Raw genomic sequence first — 26200 nt, 5'->3', positions numbered from 1 at the left:
GTCTCAGAAGTGAACCCCGGTGCAATCAGTCAGCCGCTGTACTACAACCCCATCATGGAACAGACTCTGTTTCATGATGGGGGTAGTAGTACAAACACTAATGTAGCCTCCCCAGCTGTCCGCAGACTCCTGCAGCTGGGGAATTACTATTCCCATCATGTAAACAAGTCTGTTCCATGATGGGAGTAGTAGTAGTCCCTCAGCACTGCAGGAGTCTGTTGAAGTCACCTCTTCTGAGCATGCTCAGAAGTAATAACGGATATTATAAACTGGGTGCAAATGGATGACATAAAGGCTCATCCGTCAGCCATAGACTTCAATGTTACAAAGAAAGGCCGTTAATTTACCCGTTTCTTGTGACGGAAGAAAAATTTGTGCATGTGCCGTTATTTCTTCCGTCACAAATAATGTCCTTTATTCATGAGGGACTATAAAGGGTCATAACGGATAATCAAAAAATCCCATAGACTTTAATGGGATTGTTTAATGGCCAATTAACAGGGCTTTTCTAACGGACGTTTGTAACGGATGAATTTTTATAGTGTGAAAGCAGCCTAATCCTGACCCTGCACATCTATTTTTTTCCCCTTTATCACCTATATTTATAAAAAAAAAAACATTTCACTAATAAATAAGTAATAATAAGTTTTGGTAAACTGCATTAACTAAAGCTCCACTCATTTTTGACTTATGCATGCCTCCTAGTATAGCCAGTGGGTTATAGGTTACATTTTTAGGGAGCTTTTCTTTAACTTTTTGCCCTTGTAAACATGAGGGGTTAGGGGGTTACACCACCATTGTCACGATGCCGGCTGGCAGGTAGTGGACCCTCTGTGCCAGAGAGGGATTGGCGTGGACCGTGCTAGTGGACCGGTTCTAAGCCACTACTGGTTTTCACCAGAGCCCGCCGCAAAGCGGGATGGTCTTGCTGCGGCGGTAGTGACCAGGTCGTATCCACTAGCAACGGCTCACCTCTCTGGCTGCTGAAGATAGGCGCGGTACAAGGGAGTAGGCAGAAGCAAGGTCGGACGTAGCAGAAGGTCGGGGCAGGCAGCAAGGATCGTAGTCAGGGGCAACGGCAGAAGGTCTGGAAACACAGGCAAGGAACACACAAGGAACGCTTTCACTGGCACTAAGGCAACAAGATCCGGCAAGGGAGTGCAAGGGAAGTGAGGTAATATAGGGAAGTGCACAGGTGAAAACCCTAATTGGAACCACTGCGCCAATCAGCGGCGCAGTGGCCCTTTAAATCGCAGAGACCCGGCGCGCGCGCGCCCTAGGGAGCGGGGCCGCGCGCGCCGGGACAGAACAGACGGGGAGCGAGTCAGGTAGGGGAGCCGGGGTGCGCATCGCGAGCGGGCGCTACCCGCATCGCGAATCGCATCCCGGCTGGCAGCAGGATCGCAGCGCCCCGGGTCAGAGGACGTGACCGGAGCGCTGCAGCGGAGGGAGTGAAGCGAGCGCTCCGGGGAGGAGCGGGGACCCGGAGCGCTCGGCGTAACAGTACCCCCCCCCTTGGGTCTCCCCCTCTTCTTGGAGCCTGAGAACCTGAGGAGCAGACTTTTGTCAAGGATGTTGTCCTCAGGTTCCCAGGATCTCTCTTCAGGACCACAACCCTCCCAGTCTACTAAAAAAAAATTTTTCCCTCTGACCTTTTTGGCAGCCAAAATTTCCTTGACCGAGAAGACGTCCGAGGAGCCGGAAACAGGAGTGGGAGGAACAGATTTGGGAGAAAAACGGTTGAGGATGAGTGGTTTGAGAAGAGAGACGTGAAAGGCATTAGGGATACGAAGAGAAGGAGGAAGAAGAAGTTTATAAGAGACAGGATTAATTTGACACAAAATTTTGAAAGGACCAAGATAGCGTGGTCCCAACTTGTAGCTAGGGACACGGAAGCGGACATATTTAGCGGAGAGCCATACCTTGTCTCCAGGGGAAAAAACGGGGGGAGCTCTTCTTTTCTTATCCGCGAACCTCTTCATGCGTGAAGAAGCCTGTAAGAGAGAATTTTGGGTCTCTCTCCATATAATGGAAAGGTCACGAGAAATTTCATCCACAGCGGGCAGACCAGAGGGCAAGGGGGTAGGGAGGGGGGGAAGAGGGTGACGGCCGTACACCACGAAAAATGGGGATTTGGAGGAAGATTCAGAGACCCTGAAGTTATACGAAAATTCGGCCCATGGAAGGAGATCTGCCCAGTCATCCTGGCGGGAGGAAACAAAATGTCGCAAATAATCACCCAGGATCTGGTTAATTCTTTCTACTTGTCCATTGGACTGGGGATGATATGCAGAGGAAAAATTTAATTTAATCTTGAGTTGTTTACAGAGAGCCCTCCAGAATTTAGACACGAATTGGACCCCTCTATCCGAGACAATCTGCGTAGGCAACCCGTGAAGACGAAAAATGTGTACAAAAAATTGTTTAGCCAACTGAGGCGCAGAAGGAAGACCAGGAAGAGGGATGAAATGTGCCATTTTGGAGAATCGATCAACGACCACCCAAATAACGGTGTTGCCACGGGAAGGGGGTAAATCAGTAATAAAATCCATACCAATCAGAGACCAAGGCTGTTCGGGGACAGGCAGAGGATGAAGAAAACCAGCGGGCTTCTGGCGAGGAGTCTTATCCCGGGCACAGATAGTGCAGGCTCGCACAAAGTCCCCAACATCCGTCTCCAGAGTCGGCCACCAATAGAAGCGGGAGATGAGTTGCACAGATTTCTTGATGCCCGCATGACCTGCGAGATGGGAGGAGTGACCCCATTTGAGGATTCCGAGGCGTTGGCGTGGAGAAACAAAGGTCTTTCCTGGAGGAGTCTGCCTGATGGAGGCAGGAGAAGTGGAGATCAGGCAGTCAGGTGGAATGATGTGTTGCGGAGGGAGATCAACTTCTGAGGCATCCGAGGAACGAGAGAGAGCATCGGCCCTAATGTTCTTATCGGCAGGACGAAAGTGAATCTCAAAATTAAATCGGGCAAAGAACAGAGACCACCGGGCCTGGCGAGGATTCAGCCGTTGGGCCGACTGGAGGTAGGAGAGGTTCTTGTGGTCGGTGTAGATAATAACAGGAAATCTTGATCCCTCCAGCAGATGCCTCCATTCCTCAAGTGCTAATTTAATGGCTAGAAGCTCTCGATCCCCGATGGAGTAGTTCCTCTCCGCTGGAGAGAAGGTCCTAGAGAAAAAACCACAAGTGACAGCATGCCCGGAAGGATTTTTTTGTAGAAGAACAGCTCCAGCTCCTACTGAGGAGGCATCAACCTCCAATAGGAAGGGTTTGGAAGGGTCAGGTCTGGAGAGCACGGGAGCCGAAGAAAAGGCAGACTTGAGTCGTTTAAAGGAGTCTTCTGCTTGAGGAGGCCAGGACTTGGGATCAGCATTTTTCTTGGTTAAAGCCACGATAGGAGCCACAATGGTAGAAAAATGTGGAATAAATTGCCTGTAATAATTGGCGAACCCCAAAAAGCGTTGGATAGCACGGAGTCCGGAGGGGCGTGGCCAATTTAAGACGGCAGAGAGTTTGTCTGGATCCATCTGTAGTCCCTGGCCAGAGACCAAATATCCTAGAAAAGGAAGAGATTGGCATTCAAACAGACATTTCTCAATTTTGGCATAGAGTTGGTTGTCACGAAGTCTCTGAAGAACCATACGGACATGCTGGCGGTGTTCTTCTAGATTGGCAGAAAAAATTAGGATATCGTCCAGATATACCACAACACAGGAGTATAACAGATCACGAAAAATTTCATTGACAAAGTCTTGGAAGACGGCAGGGGCATTGCACAGTCCAAAGGGCATGACCAGATACTCAAAGTGTCCATCTCTGGTGTTAAATGCCGTTTTCCACTCGTCCCCCTCTCTGATGCGGATGAGGTTATAGGCGCCTCTTAAGTCCAATTTAGTGAAGATGTGGGCACCTTGGAGGCGATCAAAGAGTTCAGAGATGAGGGGTAAGGGGTAGCGGTTCTTAACCGTGATTTTATTAAGACCGCGGTAGTCAATGCAAGGACGTAGGGAGCCATCTTTTTTGGACACAAAGAAAAATCCGGCTCCGGCAGGAGAGGAGGATTTACGGATAAAGCCCTTTTTTAGATTCTCCTGGACGTATTCGGACATGGCAAGAGTCTCTGGGGCAGAGAGAGGATAAATTCTGCCCCGGGGTGGAGTAGTACCCGGGAGGAGGTCGATAGGGCAATCATAAGGCCTGTGAGGAGGTAGAGTCTCAGCTTGTTTTTTGCAGAAAACATCCGCGAAGTCCATATAGGCCTTAGGGAGACCGGTTACTGGAGGAACCACAGAGTTACGGCAAGGGTTACTGGGAACCGGTTTTAGACAGTTCTTGGAACAAGAGGACCCCCAACTCTTGATCTCCCCAGTGGACCAATCCAGGGTTGGGGAATGAAGTTGAAGCCAGGGAAGTCCAAGAAGAATCTCCGAGGTGCAATTGGGGAGGACCAAAAGTTCAATCCTCTCATGATGAGATCCGATGCTCATAAGAAGGGGCTCCGTGCGGAAACGTATGGTACAGTCCAGTTTTTCATTATTTACACAATTGATGTAGAGGGGTCTGGCGAGACTGGTCACTGGGATGTTGAACCTGTTGACGAGAGAGGCCAAAATAAAATTTCCTGCAGATCCAGAGTCCAAGAAGGCCACTGTAGAGAAGGAGAAGGCAGAGGCAGACATCCGCACAGGCACAGTAAGACGTGGAGAAGCAGAGTAGACATCAAGGACTGTCTCACCTTTGTGCGGAGTCAGCGTACGTCTTTCCAGGCGGGGAGGACGGATAGGACAATCCCTCAGGAAGTGTTCGGTACTAGCACAGTACAGGCAGAGGTTCTCCATACGGCGTCGTGTCCTCTCTTGAGGTGTCAGGCGAGACCGGTCGACCTGCATAGCCTCCACGGCGGGAGGCACAGGAACAGATTGCAGGGGACCAGAGGAGAGAGGAGCCGAGGAGACGAAACGCCTCGTGCGAACAGAGTCCATATCTTGGCGGAGTTCCTGACGCCTTTCAGAAAAACGCATGTCAATGCGAGTGGCTAGGTGAATAAGTTCATGTAGATTAGCAGGAATTTCTCGTGCGGCCAGAACATCTTTAATGTTGCTGGATAGGCCTTTTTTAAAGGTCGCGCAGAGGGCCTCATTATTCCAGGACAATTCTGAAGCAAGTGTACGGAATTGTACGGCATACTCGCCAACGGAAGAATTACCCTGGACCAGGTTCAACAGGGCAGTCTCAGCAGAAGAGGCTCGGGCAGGTTCCTCAAAGACACTTCGGATTTCCGAGAAGAAGGAGTGTACAGAGGCAGTGACGGGGTCATTGCGGTCCCAGAGCGGTGTGGCCCATGACAGGGCTTTTCCGGACAGAAGACTGACTACGAAAGCCACCTTAGACCTTTCAGTGGGAAACAGGTCCGACATCATCTCCAGATGCAGGGAACATTGGGAAAGAAAGCCACGGCAAAACTTAGAGTCCCCATCAAATTTATCCGGCAAGGATAAGCGTATCCCAGGAGCGGCCACTCGCTGCGGAGGAGGTGCAGGAGCTGGCGGAGGAGATGACTGCTGAAGCTGTGGTAGCAACTGTTGTAGCATAACGGTCAGTTGAGACAGCTGTTGGCCTTGTTGCGCTATCTGTTGTGACTGCTGGGCGACCACCGTGGTGAGGTCAGCGACAACTGGCAGAGGAACTTCAGCGGGATCCATGGCCGGATCTACTGTCACGATGCCGGCTGGCAGGTAGTGGACCCTCTGTGCCAGAGAGGGATTGGCGTGGACCGTGCTAGTGGACCGGTTCTAAGCCACTACTGGTTTTCACCAGAGCCCGCCGCAAAGCGGGATGGTCTTGCTGCGGCGGTAGTGACCAGGTCGTATCCACTAGCAACGGCTCACCTCTCTGGCTGCTGAAGATAGGCGCGGTACAAGGGAGTAGGCAGAAGCAAGGTCGGACGTAGCAGAAGGTCGGGGCAGGCAGCAAGGATCGTAGTCAGGGGCAACGGCAGAAGGTCTGGAAACACAGGCAAGGAACACACAAGGAACGCTTTCACTGGCACTAAGGCAACAAGATCCGGCAAGGGAGTGCAAGGGAAGTGAGGTAATATAGGGAAGTGCACAGGTGAAAACCCTAATTGGAACCACTGCGCCAATCAGCGGCGCAGTGGCCCTTTAAATCGCAGAGACCCGGCGCGCGCGCGCCCTAGGGAGCGGGGCCGCGCGCGCCGGGACAGAACAGACGGGGAGCGAGTCAGGTAGGGGAGCCGGGGTGCGCATCGCGAGCGGGCGCTACCCGCATCGCGAATCGCATCCCGGCTGGCAGCAGGATCGCAGCGCCCCGGGTCAGAGGACGTGACCGGAGCGCTGCAGCGGAGGGAGTGAAGCGAGCGCTCCGGGGAGGAGCGGGGACCCGGAGCGCTCGGCGTAACAACCATTTTTGTGTAATTTTTTTTTTCACAACCCACTATTCCAATATTTTGTCAAACACCTGTGGGGTATAGAGTAAATACTACTGCACCCCAGCATTACATTCCTTGAGGGGTGCACTTTCCAAAATGGAATCACATGAGAGGGGTTTCCACTGTCCTTGCACCCTGGGGGCTTTGTAAATGTGACATGGCCTTCAAAAACTATTTTAGACAAATTCTCTCTCCAAAAGCCAAATGGTGCTCCTTCCCTTCTGAGCTTTGCCATGGGCACTTTACGTCCACATATGGGTAATTTCTGTATCCAGGAGAAATTGGGTTACAAATTTTGTTGAGCTTATTCTCCTTTTACCCCTTGTGAAAGAGAAAAATTAGGGGTTACACAACCATTTTAGTGTAAAGAATGTTATTGGGGTCCCATTTGTTATAGCGCCCCAAAAGTTATGCAAACATGGTACTATAAAAAAAATACCCAAATGAAAAGGAGGCCTCAAAATCCACCTAGGTGCTTCTTCATGTCTGAGGCCTATGGTACACTCAAGTAGAACACTAGGGCCACATATGGAATAGTTTTTTTAAGATTCAATTTTCTTTATTGGAAAAACATCGGCCAATAGATCCTATATAGAGGGAACGGATAAAAAGGAGAATGAATTCTGTCCACTGTTGGCCCATGTTTTTCCAATAAAGAAAGATAGATGTTCTGCACAAGACATGAGTGCCGCTACTGTCAATTTAAAGAAAATAAAGATTTTGACTTTTCTCCTCCACTTTGCTGCTATTCCTGTGAAACACCTTAAAGGGGTACTCTGGTGAAAAACTTTTTTTTTTTTTTAATCAACTGGTGCCAGAAAGTTAAACAGATTTGTAAATTAAAGGGGGGAAAAAAGAGACTGTGTGTGCAGCTCACAACTTGGGATATTCGAGGTTAATGTGGATAAAAATCGGTCCCCACCGATCAAATAATGAAAAATCAAGTATGCAAATTTAACCACACCTCAAGAATATCACCCTACTGGGTACACAATGAATAAAGAATGAGACAGATGGTTTCTGAAAAAATGCAAATTTTAATAAAAAACAGAAATATCAATATAAAATAGTAGTTAAAAGATCAGAGCATTAGTAATAATAAACTGTCACTGGGTCCTAATGACAGATAGATGTTGAAGCAACTACCTAAAGAATTCTAGAATAGTCCATGGATATTGCTCCGAACTGGACTGTTAGTCCGGCAAAAAAATAGTAGATGTTTCAAATTATGGCACAATTGTTAGAGTGGCATTAGATGGATTTGCTCACAGTTTGTATAGAATGAATGGAACAGTCTCACCCTGGCTGCTGGTTCCGCACTGCGGCGGGCCAATGGAAACAAGTGCTGTATTCTCTGCGATGTTCTCGGCGTGAATGCCTTGGCAGTTGGAGGGTTCCGGCAAGGAGCTCCCTCGTAAGCGGTCCGTGGTGTCAGCAAACACCGATGTCAGTAACGGACTCACACTAGAAGCAGCACAAGTCTGCTGCTTCTAGTGTGAGTCCGTTACTGACATCGGTGTTTGCTGACACCACGGACCGCTTACGAGAGAGCTCCTTGCCGGAACCCTCCAACTGCCAAGGCATTCACGCCGAGAACATCGCAGAGAATACAGCACTTGTTTCCATTGGCTCGCCGCAGTGCGGAACCAGCAGCCAGGGTGAGACTGTTCCATTCATTCTATACAAACTGTGAGCAAATCCATCTAATGCCACTCTAACAATTGTGCCATCATTTGAAACATCTACTATTTTTTTGCCGGACTAATTTGGAGCAATATCCATGGACTATTCTAGAATTCTTTAGGTAGTTGCTTCAACATCTATCTGTCATTAGGGCCCAGTGACAGTTTATTATTACTAATGCTCTGATCTTTTAACTACTATTTTATATTGATATTTCTGTTTTTTATTAAAATTTGCATTTTTTCAGAAACCATGTGTCTCATTTTTTATTCATTGTGTACCCAGTAGGGTGATATTCTTGAGGTGTGGTTAAATTTGCATACTAGATTTGTAAATTACTTCTATTCAAAAATCTTAATCCTTCCTGTACTTACTAGCTGCTGAATACTACAGCGGAAATTATTTTCTTTTTGAAACACAGAGCTGTCTGCTGACATCATGAGCACAGTGCTCTCTGCTGACATCTCTGTCCATTTTAGGAACTGTCCAGAACAGCATATGTTTGCTATGGGGATTTCCTTTTACTTTGGACAGTTCCTAAAAAGGACAGAGATGTCAGCATAATACATTTTTTATTTTAATTTTTTGGAATAAAATGTTATAAAAAAAAGCAGCTATTTTGGACCGCATGATCCGGGCGTCGCTCCGATGCCGCGGTTATGCTTAGGACGTAAATGTACGTCCTGGTGCATTAAGTACCATGTCACCAGGACGTACATTCACGTCCTTCGTCGTTAAGGGGTTAATGTCTTCAAAAAGTAAATATGTGCCTACATTATAAAGCTAGTATAAAGTAAACATATAGTATATGTGAATCAATATAAACAAAGTTTATATTGATTTTAAACAAAGAAACGTTCCAAATATCGATATAAAATTACCACTATCATAGAGTAGAAAATGTAATGAAAAAATATGTAAAGCATCCCAGAGTTATTAATGCATAAAATTATACAGGTCAGATTTGGTACCAGAAAGTTAAACATATTTGTAAATTACTTCTATTAAATCCCTTGTAAATCCTTCCAGTACTTATCAGCTGCTGTATGCGCCACAGGAAGTTATTTTCTTGTAATTTATTTTCTGTCTGACCACAGTGCTCTCTGCTGATAGCTCTGTCCATGACGGTAACTGTCCAGAGCAGGAGAGGTTTGCTAAGGGGAATTGTTCCTACTCTGGACAGTTCCTGACATGGACCGAGGTGTCAGCAGAGAGCACTGTGGTTAGACAGAAAATAAATTCAAAAAGAAAATAACTTCCTCTTGAGCATACAGCAGCTGATAATTACTGGAACGATTAAGATTTTTAAATAGAAGTAATTTACAAATCTGTTTAAATTTTTGGCACCAATTGATTTAAAAATTGTTAACCCCTTGGGGACCGAGCCTATTATGACCCTAAGCACCAGAGCATTTTTTGCACATCTGACCACTGTCACTTTAAACATTAATAACTCTGGGATGCTTTTACTTATCATTCTGATTCCGAGATTGTTTTTTCGTGACATATTCTTCTTTAACATAGTGGTACATTTTTGTGGAAACTTGCATCCTTTCTGGGGGAAAAATCCCCAAATTTGATGAAAAATTTGAAAACTTTGCATTTTTCCTAACTTTGAAGCTCTCTGCTTGTAAGGAAAATGGATATTCCACATACATTTTTTTTATTCACATATAAAATATGTCTACTTTATGATGGCATCATAAAATGGACGTGTTTTCACTTTTGGGAGACGTCAGAGGGCTTCAAAGTTCAGCAGCAATTTTCCAATTTTTCACAAAATTTTCAAACTCACTATTTTTCAGGGACCAGTTCAGTTTTGAAGTGGATTTGAAAGGTCTTCATATTAGAAATACCCCATAAAAGATCCCATTATAAAAACTGCACCCCCCAAAGTATTCAAAATGACATTCAGTCAGTGTTTTAGCCCTTTAGGTGTTTCACAGGAATAGCAGCAAAGTGAAGGAGGAAATTCACAATCTTCCTTTTTTACACTTGCATGCTCTTATAGACTCAATTTTTGAATTTTTACAAGGGGTAAAAGGAGAAAATTTTTACTAGTATTTGTAGCCCAATTTTTCTTGAGTAAGGACATATCTCATATGTCTATGTAATGTGTTCGGCAGGCGCAGTAGAGGGCTCAGGAGGGAAGGAGCGACAAGGGGATTTTGGAGAGTACGTTTTTCTGAAATGGTTTTTGGGGGGCATGTTGCATTTCGGAAGCCCCTATGGTGCCAGGACAGCAAAAAAAAAAAAAAAAAAACACATGGCATACCATTTTGGAAACTAGACCCATTGAGGAACGTAACAAGGAATAAAGTGAGCCTTAATACCTCACAGGGATTTCACGACTTTTGCATATGCAAAATGTTTTTTTTCACTAAAATGTTGGTTTTCCCCCAAATTTCACATTTTTGCAAGGGTTAATAGCAGAAAAGAACCTCTAAAACTTGTAACCCCATCTCTTTTGAGTATGGAGGTACCCCATGAGTGGACCTGAAGTGCACTGCGGACGAACTACAATGCTCAGAAGAGATAGAGTCATATTTGGCTTTTTGAGAGCAAACTTTGCTCGGGGGGCATGTTGCATTTAGGAAGCCCCTGTGGTGCCAGGACAGCAAAAAAAAAAACACATGGCATACCAATTTGGAAACTAGACCCCTTGGGGAACGTAACAAGGGGTAAAGTAAGCCTTAATACCCCACAGGTGTTTTACAACTTTTACATATGTAAAAAAAAAATTGTTTTTCACAAAAATGTTGGTTCCCCCCAAATTTCACATTTTGCAAGGGTTAATAGCAAAAAAGACACCCCAAAATTCTTAACCCCATCTCTTCTGAGAATGGAAGTACCCCATAAGTAGAGCTGGAGTGCACTACGGGCGAACTACAATGCTCAGAAAAGAAGCAGTCACATTTGGCTTTTGGAGAGAAAATTTTGCTTGGGGGGCATGTCGCATTTAGGAAGCCCCTATGGTGCCAGGAAAGCAAAAAAAAAAAAACACATGGCATACCACTTTGGAAACTAGTCCACTTGGGGAATGTTACAAGGGGTACAGTGAGCATTTACACCCCCCTGGCGTTTGACAGATCTTTGGAACAGTGGGCTGTGCAAATGAAAAATTTTATTTTTAATTTTCACAGATCACTTTTCCAAAGCTCTGTCAGACACCTGTGGGGTGTAAATTCTCACTGCACCCCTCATTACATTCCGTGAGGGGTGTAGTTTCCAAAATGGGGTCACATATGGGTGTTTTTTTTTTTTTTTTGCTTTTGTCAGAACCGCTGTAACAATCAGCCACCCCTGTGCAAATCACCTCAAATGTACATGGTGCACCCTCCCTTCTAAGCCTTGTAGTGCGCCCGCAGAGCACTTTGCGCCCACATATGGGGTATCACCATACTCAGGAGAAATTGCATTTATAAATTTTGTGGGGCTTTTTTCCCTTTTACCGCTTGTGAAAATGAAAAGTATAGGGCAACACCAGGATGTTAGTGTAAAAAATTTGATTTTTTTACACTAACATGCTGGTGTAGACCCCAACTTCACCTTTTCATAAGGGGTTAAAGAAGAAAAAGCCCCCCAAAATTTGTAAGGCAATTTCTCCCGAGTACGGCGATACCCCATATGTGGCCCTAAACTGTTGCCTTGAAATACGACAGGGCTCCGAAGTGAGAGAGCGCCATGTGCATTTAAGGCCTAAATTAGTGATTTGCTGATTTACATAGGTGTGGACATTGGGGTATTGTACATCAGTGATTCCCAAACAGGGAGCCTCCAGCTGTTGCAAAACTCCCAGCATGCTTGGACAGTCAATCGCTGTCCGACAATACTGGGAGTTGTTGTTTTACAACAGCTGGAGGCTTTGTTTTGGAAACAGTGCCGTACCAGATGGATTTCATTTTTATTGGGGAGGGGGGCTGTGTAGGGGTATGTGTATATGTAGTGTTTTTTACTTTTTATTTTGTGTTAGTGTAGTGTAGTGTTTTTAGGGTACAGCCACACGGGCAGGGGCATGCTGGGAGTTGTAGTTTTGCAACAACTGGAGAGACATTGGTTGGGAAACATTGTCTGTTTCATAACTCAGTGTTTCCCAACCCGTGTGCCTCCAGCTGTTGCAATACTACAACTCCCAGCATGATCAGACTACCAAAGGGCATGCTGGGAGTTGTAGTTGGAACTCCAGCTGTTGCAAAATTACAACTCCCAGCATGCATGGTCGATCAGTGCATGCTGGGGGTTATAGTTTTGCAACAGCTGGAGGCACACGGGTTGGGAAACACTGAGTTAGGGAACAGACAATGTTTCCCAACCAGTGTCTCTCCAGTTGTTGCAAAACTACAACTCCCAGCATGGCCAGACAGCTGAAGGGCACGTTGGGAGTTGTAGTTTTGCAACATCTGGAGCACAGAATGGAGCACAGAATGGAGACTATTATACAGTGGTCTCAAAACTGTAGCCCTCCAGATGTTGCAAGCATGCTGAGACTGCCCAGGCATGCTGGAACCACAACTCCCAGCAGGCCTGGGCATGCTTGGAGTTTCGGTTTGCAACATCTGGAGGGCTACAGTTTTGAGATCACTGGTATAATGGTCTCCAATCTGTGCTCTTCCAGATGTTGCAAAACTACAACTCCCAGCCTGCTGAGACTGTCCAGGCATGCTGGGAGTTGTAGTTCTGCAACATCTGAAGGGCCAGATGTTAGAGAACTACAACTCCCAGCATGGCTGGGCAGGCTGAGATGTGAAGTTTTGCAACATCTGGAAGAGCCCAGATTGAAGACCATTATACAGTGGTCTTCAAACTGAGGCCCTCCAGATGTTGCAAAGCTACAACTCCCAGCCTGCCCAGACAGCCATAGGCTGCCTAGGCATGCTGGGAGTTGTAGTTTTCAAACTGTTAGCAGCAACAGGGAAGATCACCGGATCTTCACTGTTGCTACTAACAACGCCGCCGACGTCCACTTACCCACCAACGATCTGCTGCCGCAGCCGCTCCAGGTCCTCCGCTCCTCCGGTCCCTGCCACCACTGCTCCTTCAGAGATCCAGGTACCGCGGTCCCTCTGGTCCCCACTGCCATTTTCTTTCTTCCCCTGGTCTCCCCGCACGCCTAGGGGCGGGGAGACCAGGGGAAATTAACCCTGACCCCGGCCTGAGGCAGGCCATGCACAAGAGAACAGCCTATCACAGGTGATAGGAGCAGAGTGGCAGGGTGCCACCTTGCTCCTATCAGTTAGGATGATCGGGGTTGCTTATGACAACCCCGATCATCGCCATTTTCCGGGCTGGTCGGGTCACAATAGACCCCATTAGCCCGGAATAGCCTCAAATCACAGGTGCGATTTCACCTGGGATTTGTGGTGATCATCGACATGGGGGGGGGGGGGGGTCTCAGGATCCACCTCGGGGCTGTCAGGGAATGCCTGCTGAATGATTACAGCAGGCATTCCCCTCAGATCACTGCCAGGCGCCTCGGCAGTGATCTGTTTTTCCTAGGACGTTTGAGAACGTCCTCGGTCCTTAACTACTCTAGACCGAGGACGTTCTCAAACGTCCTATGTCCCCAACAGGTTAAAGGGGTACTCCGGTGAAAAACAATTTTTTTTTTTTTTTTTACTAAAGCGGGAATTCTTTTCTTTTTCAAACACAGAGCTGTCTGCTGACTTCATGAGCACAGTGCTCTCTGCTGACATCTCTGTCCATTTTAGGAAGTGTCCAGGGCAGCATATGTTTGCCATAGGGAATTTACAAATCTGTTTAACTTTCTGGCACCAGTTGATTAAAAAAAATAATAATAATTTTTCACCGGAGTACCCCTTTAATTGTTTTCCACCGAAACAGGCTGTGTCCTTAACCTCTTAACGACGAAAGACGTATATTAACGTCCTCTGCCGGCTCTCGCGATATGCCGCGGGGTCACGCCGTGTCCCCCCGGCATATCGGGTCGTCCCGGCGGCTATCAATGGCCGGGACCCGCGGCTAATACAGGACATCACCGATCGCGGTGATGCCCTGTATTAACCCTTCAGACGCAGCGATCAAAGCTGACCGCCGTGTCTGAAGTGAAAGTGAAAGTGACCCGGCTGCTCAGTCGGGCTGTTCGGGACCGGGAGGGCCCTTACCTGCCTCCTCGGTGTCTGATCGACGAATGACTGCTCCGTGCCTGAGATCCAGGCAGGAGCAGTCAAGTCTTGATAACACTGATCGCAGGCGTGTTAATACACGCCAGTGATCAGCATGAGAGATCAGTGTGTGCAGTGTTATAGATCCCTATGGGACCTATAACACTGCAAAAAAAGAGTTAAAAAAAAGTGTTAATAAAGGTCATTTAACCCCTTCCCTAATAAAAGTTTGAATAAACATGTGTGATATCACCGCTTGCGTAAATGTCCGAACTATAAAAATATATCTTTAACCCCTTAACGACGCAGGACGTATATTTCCGTCCTGCGCCGGCTCCCGCGATATGAAGCATCATATCGCGTCGGTCCCGGCGCTCATCAACGGCCGGGACCCGCGGCTAATACTACATATCGCCGATCGCGGCGATGTGTGGTATTAACCCTTTAGAAGCGGCGGTCAAAGCTGACCACCGCTTCTAAAGCGAAACTGAAAGTGACCCGGCTGCTCAGTCGCGCTGTTCGGGACCGCCGCGGTGAAATCGCGGCGTCCCGAACAGCTGACCGAACACCGGGAGGGCTCTTACCTGCCTCCTCGGTGTCCGATCGGCGAATGACTGCTCCGTGCCTGAGATCCAGGCAGGAGCAGTCAAGCGCCGATAACACTGATCACAGGCGTGTTAATACACGCCTGTGATCTGTGTAGAAGATCAGTGTGTGCAGTGTTATAGGTCCCTATGGGACCTATAACACTGCAAAAAAAATGTAAAAAAAAAGTGTTAATAAAGGTCATTTAACCCATTCCCTAATAAAAGTTTGAATCACCCCCCTTTTCCCATAAAAAAATAAAACAGTGTAAAAAAATAAAATAAACATATGTGATATCGCCGCGTGTGTAAATGTCCGAACTATAAAAATATATCATTAATTAAACCGCACGGTCAATGGCGTGCGCGTAAAAAAATTCCAAAGTCCAAAAAAGCGTATTTTGGTCACTTTTTATACCATTAAAAAATGAATAAAAAGTGATCTAAAAGTCCGATCAAAACAAAAATCATACCGATAAAAACTTCAGATCACGGCGCAAAAAATGAGTCCTCATACCGCCCTGTACGTGGAAAAATAAAAAAGTTATAGGGGTCAGAAGATGACATTTTTAAACGTATAAATTTTCCTGCATGTAGTTATGATTTTTTCCAGAAGTGCGACAAAATCAAACCTATATAAGTAGGGTATCATTTTAACCGTATGGACCTACAGAATAATGATAAGGCGTAATTTTTACCGAAATATGCACTGCGTAGAAACGGAAGCCCCCAAAAGTTACAAAATGGCGTTTTTTCTTCGATTTTGTCGCACAATGATTTTTTTTCCACTTCGCCGTGCATTTTTGGGTAAAATTACTAATGTCACTGCAAAGTAGAATTGGCGACACAAAAAATAAGCCATAATATGTATTTTTAGGTGGAAAATTGAAAGGGTTATGATTTTTAAAAGGTAAGGAGGAAAAAACGAAAGTGCAAAAACTGAAAAACCCTGAGTCCTTAAGGGGTTAATTAAACCGCACGGTCAATGGCGTACGTGCAAAAAAATTCCAAAGTCCCAAAAAGCGTATTTTGGTCACTTTTTATACCAATCAAAAATTAATAAAAAGTGATCAAAAAGTCCAAACAAAACAATAATGATACCGATAAGAACTTCAGATCATGGCGCAAAAAATGAACCCTCATACTGCCCTGTACGTGGAAAAATAAAAAAGTTATAGGGGTCAGAAGATGACATTTTTAAATGTATACATTTTTCTGCATGTAGTTATGATTTTTTCCAGAAGTACTACAAAATGAAACCTATATAAGTAGGGTATCATTTTAACCGTATGGACCTACAGAATAATGATAAGGTGTCATTTTTACCGAAATATGCACAGCGTAGAAATGGAAGCCCCCCAAAAATTACAAAATGGCATTTTTTCGTCGATTTTGTCGCACAATTATTTTTCTTCCGTTTTGCCGTGAATTTTTGGGTGAAATGACTAATGTCCCTGCAAAGTAGAATTGGTGACGCCAAACATAAGCCATAATATGGATTGTTAGGTGGAAAATTGAAAGGGTTATGATTTTTAAGAGGTAAGAAGGAAAAAATGAAAGTGCAAAAACTGAAAAACCCTGTGTCCTTAAGGGGTTAAGGCAGTGTTTCCCAACCAGGGTGCCTCCAGGTTGCAAAATTACAACTCCCAGAATGCTTGGACAGACAAAAGCTACCAAAGGCTGTCCAGGTATGCTGGGAGTTGTAGTTTTGCAACATCTGGAGGCACCCTGCTTGGGAAACACTGCCTTAAGGGGTTAAGATTTTTTTTTCCAGTGAATTGTAAAGGAATCAGAATAATAGTTTCCTTAGTTTCTTCAATTTTGTAAACATTCCTACAGTTACTTGTTATCAAAAGAAAATATTTGCATTAGAAATATAAGATAATTGCTAATGATTCTGAACATAGTAATAAATAAAAAAATAAAAGAATGAGCTTTTACATAAAGATGACTGAATTAATCACTTTCTCTCTGTGAAAGATCAAGGACGAATACAGGAAGCTGAAAGCAGAACAGCTCTAAAGGTAAATAATTGCTGTAAAAATGATAGAACAAACTTTTTTTTTAAAGATTAAGGAATTTAAAGGAGTTCTGTAGTGAAAGATAACTTATGTCCTAGCCAAAGGACCCCCCACGACCCCGCACAGAGCGGAAGCTGACAGACCCCCTCCATGTATCCCATAGAGATACATGGAGGGGGCGTGTCGGCCGCGGCTTCCTGCAGAAGTTGGAACGGCCGCTTTGGGGCCCCCTTCAAGAGATCGAGGGGGGTCCCAGCGGTCGGACCCCCCACGATCTATAACTTATGCCCTATCCTTTGGATAGGGGGATAAGGTTTTTTTTCACTGCACTACTCCTTTATAAAATTAACGCAACTAAAACAGAACAGGGGAATTTTCATTTTATTGCCAGCGAGTAAGTAAGTATGGTAAAATTTGAGAAACATGGGATTTTTCTGCGTAAACTATGTACCATATTTATCGGGGTATACCACGCACCGGCCTATTACACGCACCCTCATTTTACCAAGGATATTTGGGTAATAAAAGTTTTTTACCCAAATATCCTTGGTAAAATGAGGGTGCGTGTGTGTGCATGCGTATACCCGGATACATCCCCAGGAAAGGCACGGGGAGAGAGGCCGTCGCTGCCTGCTTCTCTCCCCCTGCCTTTCCTGGGGTCTAGAGCCCTGCTGCCGGCCCTTCTCTCCCCCTGGCTATCTGCGCCGCTGCCCGTTCTCTCCCCCTGACTATCGGTGCAGCGGCGCCGATAGCCAGGGGGAGAGAAGGGGCAGCGGCACCCATTGCCGGCGCCGCTGCCCCATTGCCTCCCCCATCCCCGGTTGTATAATTACCTGTTGCAGGGGTTGGGTCCGCGCTGCTTCAGGCCTCCGGTGTGCGTCCCATGCGTCGTTGCTATGCACTGCATGGAGCGACGCAATGACGAGTGACATCATTGCGTCTCGCAGCGCATAGCAACGACGCAGGGGACGCACACCGGAGGCCTGAAGCAGCGCGGATCCGACCCCGGCAACAGGTAATTATACAACCGGGGATGGGTGAGGCAACGGGGCAGTGGCGCCGGCAATGGGTGCCGCTGCCCTTTCTCTCCCCCTGTCTGTCGGCACCGCTGCCCCATTGCCGGCACCGCTTCTCTCCCCCTGGCTATTGGTGCCAGCAATGGGGCAGCGGCACAGATAGTCAGGGGGAGAGAACGGGCAGCGGCACCGATAGCCAGGGGGAGAGAAGGGCCGGCAGCAGGGCTCTAGACCCCAGGACAGGCAGGGGCAGAGAAGCCGGCAGCGACGACAGGTCTCTGCACCTGCAAAGCCGCTGCAGTTCATTGATTTAAAGCACCCGCTTTAAATCATTGAACTGCAGCGGCTTATCAGCGTAAAACACGCAGGTAGACCTTAGGCTAAAAATTTTAGCCTAAAAAGTGCGTGTTATATGCCGATAAATACGGTGTTTCCTTTTCTCTGTTATATTTGCATTGTATGAATGCTGTGGTTGCTGTTGGGTTGTTCAAGATGTTGGTGAGGAATTTCTAGCCTCAGGCCATATTCACACAGCAAAAATTTTGTGGAATGGACATTCTGCAAATAGCCAGGGCCAGCAGAAAATGCCGGTGGTAGGAGCACTCGGATATGCGCTGTCTCCAGAGACGGCAATACATTTCCAGCATTAAAAAAAATTATAACATTTAAATTCTTTTGGCAGAGACTGGAATTAAGAATTATGCAGCAAATGTTTCCTCCAATACAGCCCACAGACAGGCTATGCTACTATCTATACATATAAAACTCAATGGCCCTGATTTACTAAAGTCCAATCAACTTTTTTTTCTCGGTTTCTGCGCTGATCCGTGTGGCTAATTATGTGCCCAAGTTTTACACCGGACAACCTACACTTTTGAAAACACTCCGAGTGTTTTTTTATTACAAAATGGGCGTGGTTAACCAAAAAATAGGCGTGTTCCCGAAAAAAAGCAGAAATTATTCAGAGTACTTCCAAAATCACTCCTGAAAAAGCATGAGTTTGGCTCACATAGTAACCGACAGCCAAGAGGATGTGTAAAACCACCAAAAGCGGGAGATTTTGGCAAAGGCACAGCTTAACATGGTGGGGAGTGCTTAAACTATTTTAATTTCTTTTTTTTTTTTCATTGTTTGACAGTTCTACACAAGGCTTTTTAGAATACGCAATGCATTTTAAACTTTAAAATATGCCTTTAATTGTATATATATATATATATATATATATATATATATATATACAGTCATGGGCGTAAATGTTGGCACCCCTGAAATTTTTCAAGAAAATTAAGCATTTCTCACAGAAAAGGATTGCAGGAACACATGTTTTGCTATACACATGTTTATTCCCTTTACGTGTATTGGAACTAAACCAAAAAAGGAGGAAAAAAAAACAAATTGGACGTAATGTCACACCAAACTCCAAAAATGGGCTGGACAAAATTATTGGCACCCTTTCAAAATTGTTGAAAAATAAGATTGTTTCAAGCATGTGATGCTCCTTCAAACTTCCGTTTTTGCACTTTGGTTTTTTCCTCCTTAACTTTTAAAAAATCATAAATCTTAAAATTTTGCACCTAAAACTCCATATGATTACTTATTTTTTGTGCCACCAATTCTACTTTGTAATGACATCAGTCATTTTACCCAAAAATCTACGGTGAAACGTAAAATAAAATCATTGTGCGACAAAATGGAAGAAAAAACTAAATGTTGTAATTTTTTGGGGCTTTTGTTTTTACGCAGTCCATTTTTCATAAAAAATGACACCTTATCTTTATTCTGTAGGTCCATACAATTAAAATGATACCCTACTTATATAGGTTTTAATATAGGTTTTAATTTTTATTACTTCAGAAAAAAATCATAACTACAGGAAAATTTATACATTTAAAATTGTCCTCTTCTGACCCCTATAACTTTTTTATTGTTCCATTTACGGGGCAGTACCTTTTTTGTTTTGATCTGACTTTTTGATCGCTTATTATAAATTTTTTTAATGTTATAAAAAGTGACCAAAATATTCTATTTGGACTTTGGAATTTTTTTGCACATATGCCATTGACCGTGCAGTTTAAATAATTATACATTTTTATAGTTCGGACATTTATGCACGCGGCGATACCACATATGTTTATTTAATATTTTTATTTACACAGTTTTTTTATGGGAAAAGGGGGGATTCAAACTTTTATTAGGGAAGGGGTTAAATGATTATTGACTTTTTTTGTTCACTTTTTTTTTGCAGTGTTATATCTCCCATAGGGGGCAATAACACTGCACACACTGATCTTTTACACAGATCACTGATAGACATAGCTTTGCATTGATCAGTGTTATCGGTGGTTGATTACTGAAGTCTGGATTTCAGTCTTGCAGCAATCAATCACCGTTCGGACATGCAGGAGGCAGGTAAGGCACTCTCCTGCTGCGTCGTAGCCGATTGGGACAATGCGATTTTATTGCGATGTCCCGATCAGCCCGACTGAGCTGCCGGGATGCTTTTACTTTCACTTTTAGACACGGCGATCAACTTTGATCACCGCATCAAAAGAGTTAATGCTGGTCATCTACAAGAATGGCGATGTCCGGCATTAGCTACAGGTCTTGGCTGCTGATTGAGACCGTGCGGCTCCTGAGCTCGCTTCATAACTCTCCCATGCCGCAGCACCGGGTATACCCGGCGTTCTGCGGCAAGGGGTTGAACTCACCTTGGGCAAGTAACAGGTGTGGGCAATAGAAAAATCACACCTGAAAGCAGATAAAAAGAAGTTCAGTAAGTCTTTGCATTGTTTGTCTGTGTGTGCCACACTAAGCATGGACAACAGAAAAAGGAGAAGAGGACTTGAGAACAGAAATTGTGGAAAAATATCAACAATCTCCAAGTCCATCTCAAGAGATCTAGATTTGCCTTTGTCAATGCGCAACATAATCAATAAGTTTATAACTCATGCCACTGTAGCTAATCTCCCTGGGCGTGGACGGAAGAGAAAATTTGATGAAAGGTGTCAACACAGGATAGTCCGGATGGTGGATAAGCAGCCGCAAACAAGTTCCAAAGATATTCAAGCTGTCCTGCAAGCTCAGGGAGCATCATTGTCAGCGTGAACTATCCATCGACATTTAAATTAAATGAAACGCTATGGCAGGAGACCCAGGAGGACCCAACTGCTGATACAGAGACATAAAAAATCAAGGCTACATTTTGCCAAAATGAAATTAAGTAAGCCAAAATCCTTCTGGGAAAACGTCTTGTGGACAGATGAGACCAAGATAGAGCTTTTTGGTAAAGCACATCATTCTACTGTTTACCGAAATCGGAATGAGGCCGGGGAAGGGGCAGAGGATGGAAACAGGCACCACTAAAGGGACATGCAGCAGCAGGCCTGTCCTCTGGTTCACAGCCTTCATCCTCTGCAACGCAGCCTTCCTCCTCCTCTTTTTTAGAGAACACCACATATGCTCTCAGGGAAAAGAGAATGTAACAGGAGATTACATTTTGAATCTCTCCCAGAGGATCTTAACTGAAACAGAAAAACAATTACTAAATAAAAGGTTGTCATTTTTACCAGTAGGCAAGTTTGATGTGTTCTTTTGGATCAATGATTTGCATTTATTTTTGGGAAAATTGCAATGGCATACTTTTTTCTGTATACAAGATGAAAAGGATCACGATAAGGTGACCTCATTGGGACGGACCCTACACTGACCTTACCAGCCTAATAACTGACTGCACAGAGGCATATTCACAGTGTAGGGTCCATCCCAATGAGGTCACCTTATCGTGATGGGATGGTCCACTATTTGGCCGCCAACTTGTGACCTAAGTACCCCAATTTTTGTATTTTTTTCATTTTTTGCATTGCAATATAGCAATTCATGTTTTATCTGTATCTTTGTGCTAGCAGTCTGCTGCTGTATTCTCCTGTTTTTGTATATTCAGCCTTGCAGCGTGCACCTGTATGCCAGGTCCATGCATTAGTTTGGTATCAGTAAGTGCTGGCCAACTTATTCTATATATATATATATATATATATATATATATATATATGCAAATCATAAAATGTTGCAGTATCTTGTAATACCTTTTTTATTGGACTAACAACATTTTGTAGAGACAAGCTTTCGGGTTCCTCCCTTTATCAAGTCCAAAGCAAATCTAAGCTCACAAGCAGAAGACACGGGTTACATCTCACAAATATGCAGGGGTTAAGACAATAGATGTGGATAATTCACACTAAGATGGGCCATAAATTGTCCATCTCTAGAACATAGACTAAATAGATAAGGATGAGAAAAAAGGGGGCGGGAGGAGGGGGGTCAGGGGAGAGACTGATAATTAAGCAGGACAAAGTGAGATGCAAAAGAGAATCCAGTACAGGTTATAAGAAATTTTGATAATGAGATAAGAAGCTCAAATCCACATTGAGTCCCCTGTTTTTCGAGTCAAAAAACAGTATCATTTTGGCTTCAAATGTCTTTCTCTCTTGTGTGTTTTTGAAGTTCCCTCTCAGTATCCTGATTGTAAGATCATGTATGGAGTGGCCTGATTGTGTAAAATGATGTCCAACTGGGGTTCAGTAGTCATTTTCTTTATAGTGGTTGATGGAATGTCTGTGTAGATTAATCCTTTCGTTGAGTTTCCGGCTGGTTTCCCCAATGTAGCATCCCATATCACACTTGGTGCATTGTATCATGTAGACCACATTTGGGGATGTGCAGGAGTATAGTCCCTTAATGTTAAATGTCTTGTTGTTGTGGGTGGCTTCCATCTTGGTGCAGATATGTTGGCAGAGTTTACAGCAAGGTTTGGTGCAGGGTTTGGTCCCATTGTCTGTGTCTGTTCTTTCTGTAGGAAATTTTCAGCTGACCAGCTTTTGTTTTAAATTGTGTGGTTGTCTAAAGGCCAAGATGGGAGGTTTAGGGAAGATTTCTTTTAGCATCTCATCTTCCGCCAATATCAGCTGCAGGTTGTTATGGGATTTGTGGGTATGAGTGTCTCTAATCCTTTCTGTGACTATTTTGTGAAGGATTCAATCAATTTCTTCAATTCCAGAGTGTATTCTTTGGTGGGGTCTTCTGTCAGTTTCTTGTTGTATGTAGTGTCTGACAATTGTCTGTTTCCCACTTTGATGTAATCCTCAGTGTTCATTATCACCACTGCTCCTCCCTTGTCTGCTGGTTTGATTTTTATGGTTTGATTATTCCTTAAGTTTTTGGTTTTATAATGGTGTTTTTTGACCAGGGATGCTGTTCTTAATCTGAAACTTGCAATGTAGCTGTCCAGTTTCCTGTTGCGTCCTGGTGATGGAGTAAAATCAGAATTCTTTTTCTTGATATTGTAATCCAGGATTGTTGTAGTACAGTCCTCTTTCTTATGAAAGTACTCTTTTAGTTGTAGTCTCCTAAAGAATACTTCCAAGTCTGAGTATAGTTTGATGTCATCCAGTTTAGTACTTGGACAGAATGATAGTCCTTTAGAGAGAACAGATCTCTCAGAGTTGGATAATTCATAATCTGAAATATTTATAATCCCTATGTTGTCTGTATTGTTGTCAGGAATAGTGGTCATATTGTTGTCAGGAGTAGTGGTCATATTGTTGTCAGGAGTAGTGGTCATATTGTTGTCAGGAGTGGTGGTGCACATATTGTAGTCAGGAGTAGTGGTGAGGTCATAAGTTGTTTCAGGTATTACATTGCTTGTAATGATCCTGGTTTCTCTCTCTGCCTGGTGTTGGTTGAAATTTTGAGAGAGTTTCCTGAGTTTCTTATTTTTCTTCATGAAGAGTTCTCTTTTCTGTTGTCTATTGAAGTATTGTATATCCTTTCCCACTTGTTCAGCCATATGTTGATGCATTTCCCATAGATCCTGAAGGAGGGATTGTTTTAAATGTTTGATGTCTTCTGTTTTCTTGTACAGTTGGTGGATTAATACAATACAAGAATATGGGTGCATTACTGTGGTAGATGTATACAATGACATTGGCTGTCCCTCAACACTGATGTTAAAATTGAGACATTCACCAGTATATCCTTATATGAAGGACATACCAGAGCCCGCACACCAATGACAAGGTTTCTCAAATGGCACGGGACTTAAACGCTAATCCTACCTGTGCGTGATAAGCAAAACAGAGGCCAGTGGGCAATTACGGCAGCATTCGGTCGACTCCCAGCTTCCTCCCAGGTACTCTCCAGCGTGGCTGAGCACACATACAATGGGAGGAGAGAGGCAGGCTGCAAGCCCCACCTAAGTTGGCTAATATGGGTGCATGGCCTCACAGGTGCTACCCTAATGCTGCCTGGAAGATATTCAAGGCGCATTATATATGGAGTTTACACACCTCCAAGCATAAAATTTAAAACAAACAACAAAAAACGTGGTCTCAAATGGCTGGAGGTGCTCAACCCCAAATGCGGTTGTGCATTTATACTGGGGGAGCAGATCCTGCCCTTGTAGTCTGTTGCTAAGGGCGATCCCAAGCATAAAAATGCATACAATGGAGGATGCCTGCAGTGGACTACAAGTGCCACAATAGAATCCTACACCAGATAGACGGTGTGGATGGGTAACAATTAGAATAATACAATACAAGGGCAGGATCGGCTCCCCCAGTATAAATGCCCAACCGCATTTGGGGTTGAGCACCTCCAGTCATTTGAGACCACGTTTTTTTTTGTTTGTTTTACAGTTGGTGGATTAGATGATTCCTCAGTTTTTCGCTGGTGCGTTTGCAGAAGTCTTCGGCATATTGTGAGTTATGCGTTGCTGCCACTGGATTTTTGATCATTAGTCCTTTAGACACTCATACCCTCAAATCCCATAACAGGGACATTCTACATGCTTCCAAAAATCCACAAAACTGGGAACCCAGGCAGACCAATAATAACAGGTATGGACACATTAACAGAACATATCTCTGGCTTAGTAGAAAACCTATTAAAGCAATATCCCTCACAGATATGGAATTGATGCCTGCTCCCTGTTCCTCTCATCCCAAACCCACAACCGAAAATACAGCCCTGGAGTCATCACTAAACTTATAGAATTCATCCTAACACACAACTACTTCAGTTTCAACAGTGACATATATCTACAAACGATGGGCACTGCAGTGGGGACCAGGATGGCAACACAATATGCCAACCTATTCATGGTTGACCTTGTACAACGATTTCTAGGCACACAACTTCACAAATCCTACAGATACTATCATTACATTGATGATATTTTCATCATTTGAACAGAAGGAAATGAAAAACTCAGAAAGTTTCATGACGCCTTCAACACATTCAATCCAACTATCAAACTCAAAATGGACTTCTCTACAGAAAGTGTGAACTTCTTGGACACTACTGTCACACTATAAACATCTGTACACAGAAAACCCACAGACCGATCCAGCTCTCTACATAAATCCAGTTTCCATTCTTAACACACAAATAAAGGCATCATATACAGCCAAGCTACCAGGTACCATTGCATCTGCTCCAACCAGGGCCATTTGAAGGAATTTGGGGGCCCCAAGCAAAATGGACATGGAGGCTCCCCCCTTGATGTTCATGCACGTCACGCTCTAGGGCCGGCCCTTGAATGCTGGGAGCGCGACGTGAGCGAACGTCTATACGAGGCCCCCACATTAGGTGCAGCACAGTTCCCCCAAGTTAGGTGCGGCACAGACCCCCCCCCCCCCCACGTTAGGTGCGGCACAGTTCCCCCCACGTTAGGTGTGGCACAGTTCCCCCCACGTGTTAGGTGCGGCAGAGTTCCCCCCACATTAGGTGCAGCAGAGTTCCCCCCACATTAGGCTAGCAGTGTTCCCCCACATTAGGTGCAGTATAGTTCTCCCACATTAGGCAGTATAGTTCCCCACAATTGGTGCAGTATAGTTCCTCACATTAGGTGCAGTATAGTTCCCCCACATTAGGCAGTATAGTTCCCCAAATTAGGTGCAGTATAGTTCCCCACATTAGGTGCAGTATGGTTCCCCACATTAGGTGCAGTATAGTTCCCCCACATTAGGCTGTAGTTCCCCCACATTAGGTGCAGTATAGTTCTCCACATTAGGTGCAGTATAGTTCCCCCACATTAGGTGCAGTATAGTTCCCCATATTAGGTGCAGTATAGTTCACCACATTAGATGCAGTATAGTTCTCCCCACATTAGGTGCAGTATAGTTCTCCCCACATTAGGTGCAGTATAGTTCTCCCCACATTAGATGCAGTATAGTTCTCCCCACATTAGGTGCAGTATAGTTTTCCCCACATTAGGTGCAGTATAGTTCTCCCCACATTAGATGCAGTATAGTTCTCCACATTA

General features: G+C 44.7%; 1 long non-coding RNA gene across 1 annotated transcript in view; it reads left to right on the top strand.

Annotated features, from left to right (window-relative positions):
• The first annotated feature begins 13101 nt into the window (after positions 1-13101).
• LOC130276657 (uncharacterized) overlaps positions 13102-26200 on the top strand; it is a 98302-nt gene continuing 85203 nt past the window's right edge. Inside the window, exons 1-2 of the long non-coding RNA XR_008845206.1 lie at positions 13102-13189; positions 16827-16870. This is a non-coding gene — a long non-coding RNA (uncharacterized LOC130276657). The remainder of the gene's footprint in view (positions 13190-16826; positions 16871-26200) is intronic.

Source organism: Hyla sarda, chromosome 6 (assembly GCF_029499605.1).
Source record: "Hyla sarda isolate aHylSar1 chromosome 6, aHylSar1.hap1, whole genome shotgun sequence".
NCBI lineage: Eukaryota > Metazoa > Chordata > Amphibia > Anura > Hylidae > Hyla > Hyla sarda.
Note: the sequence above shows the minus strand (reverse complement) of the source record. Positions and strands in the feature narration are given on the sequence as shown.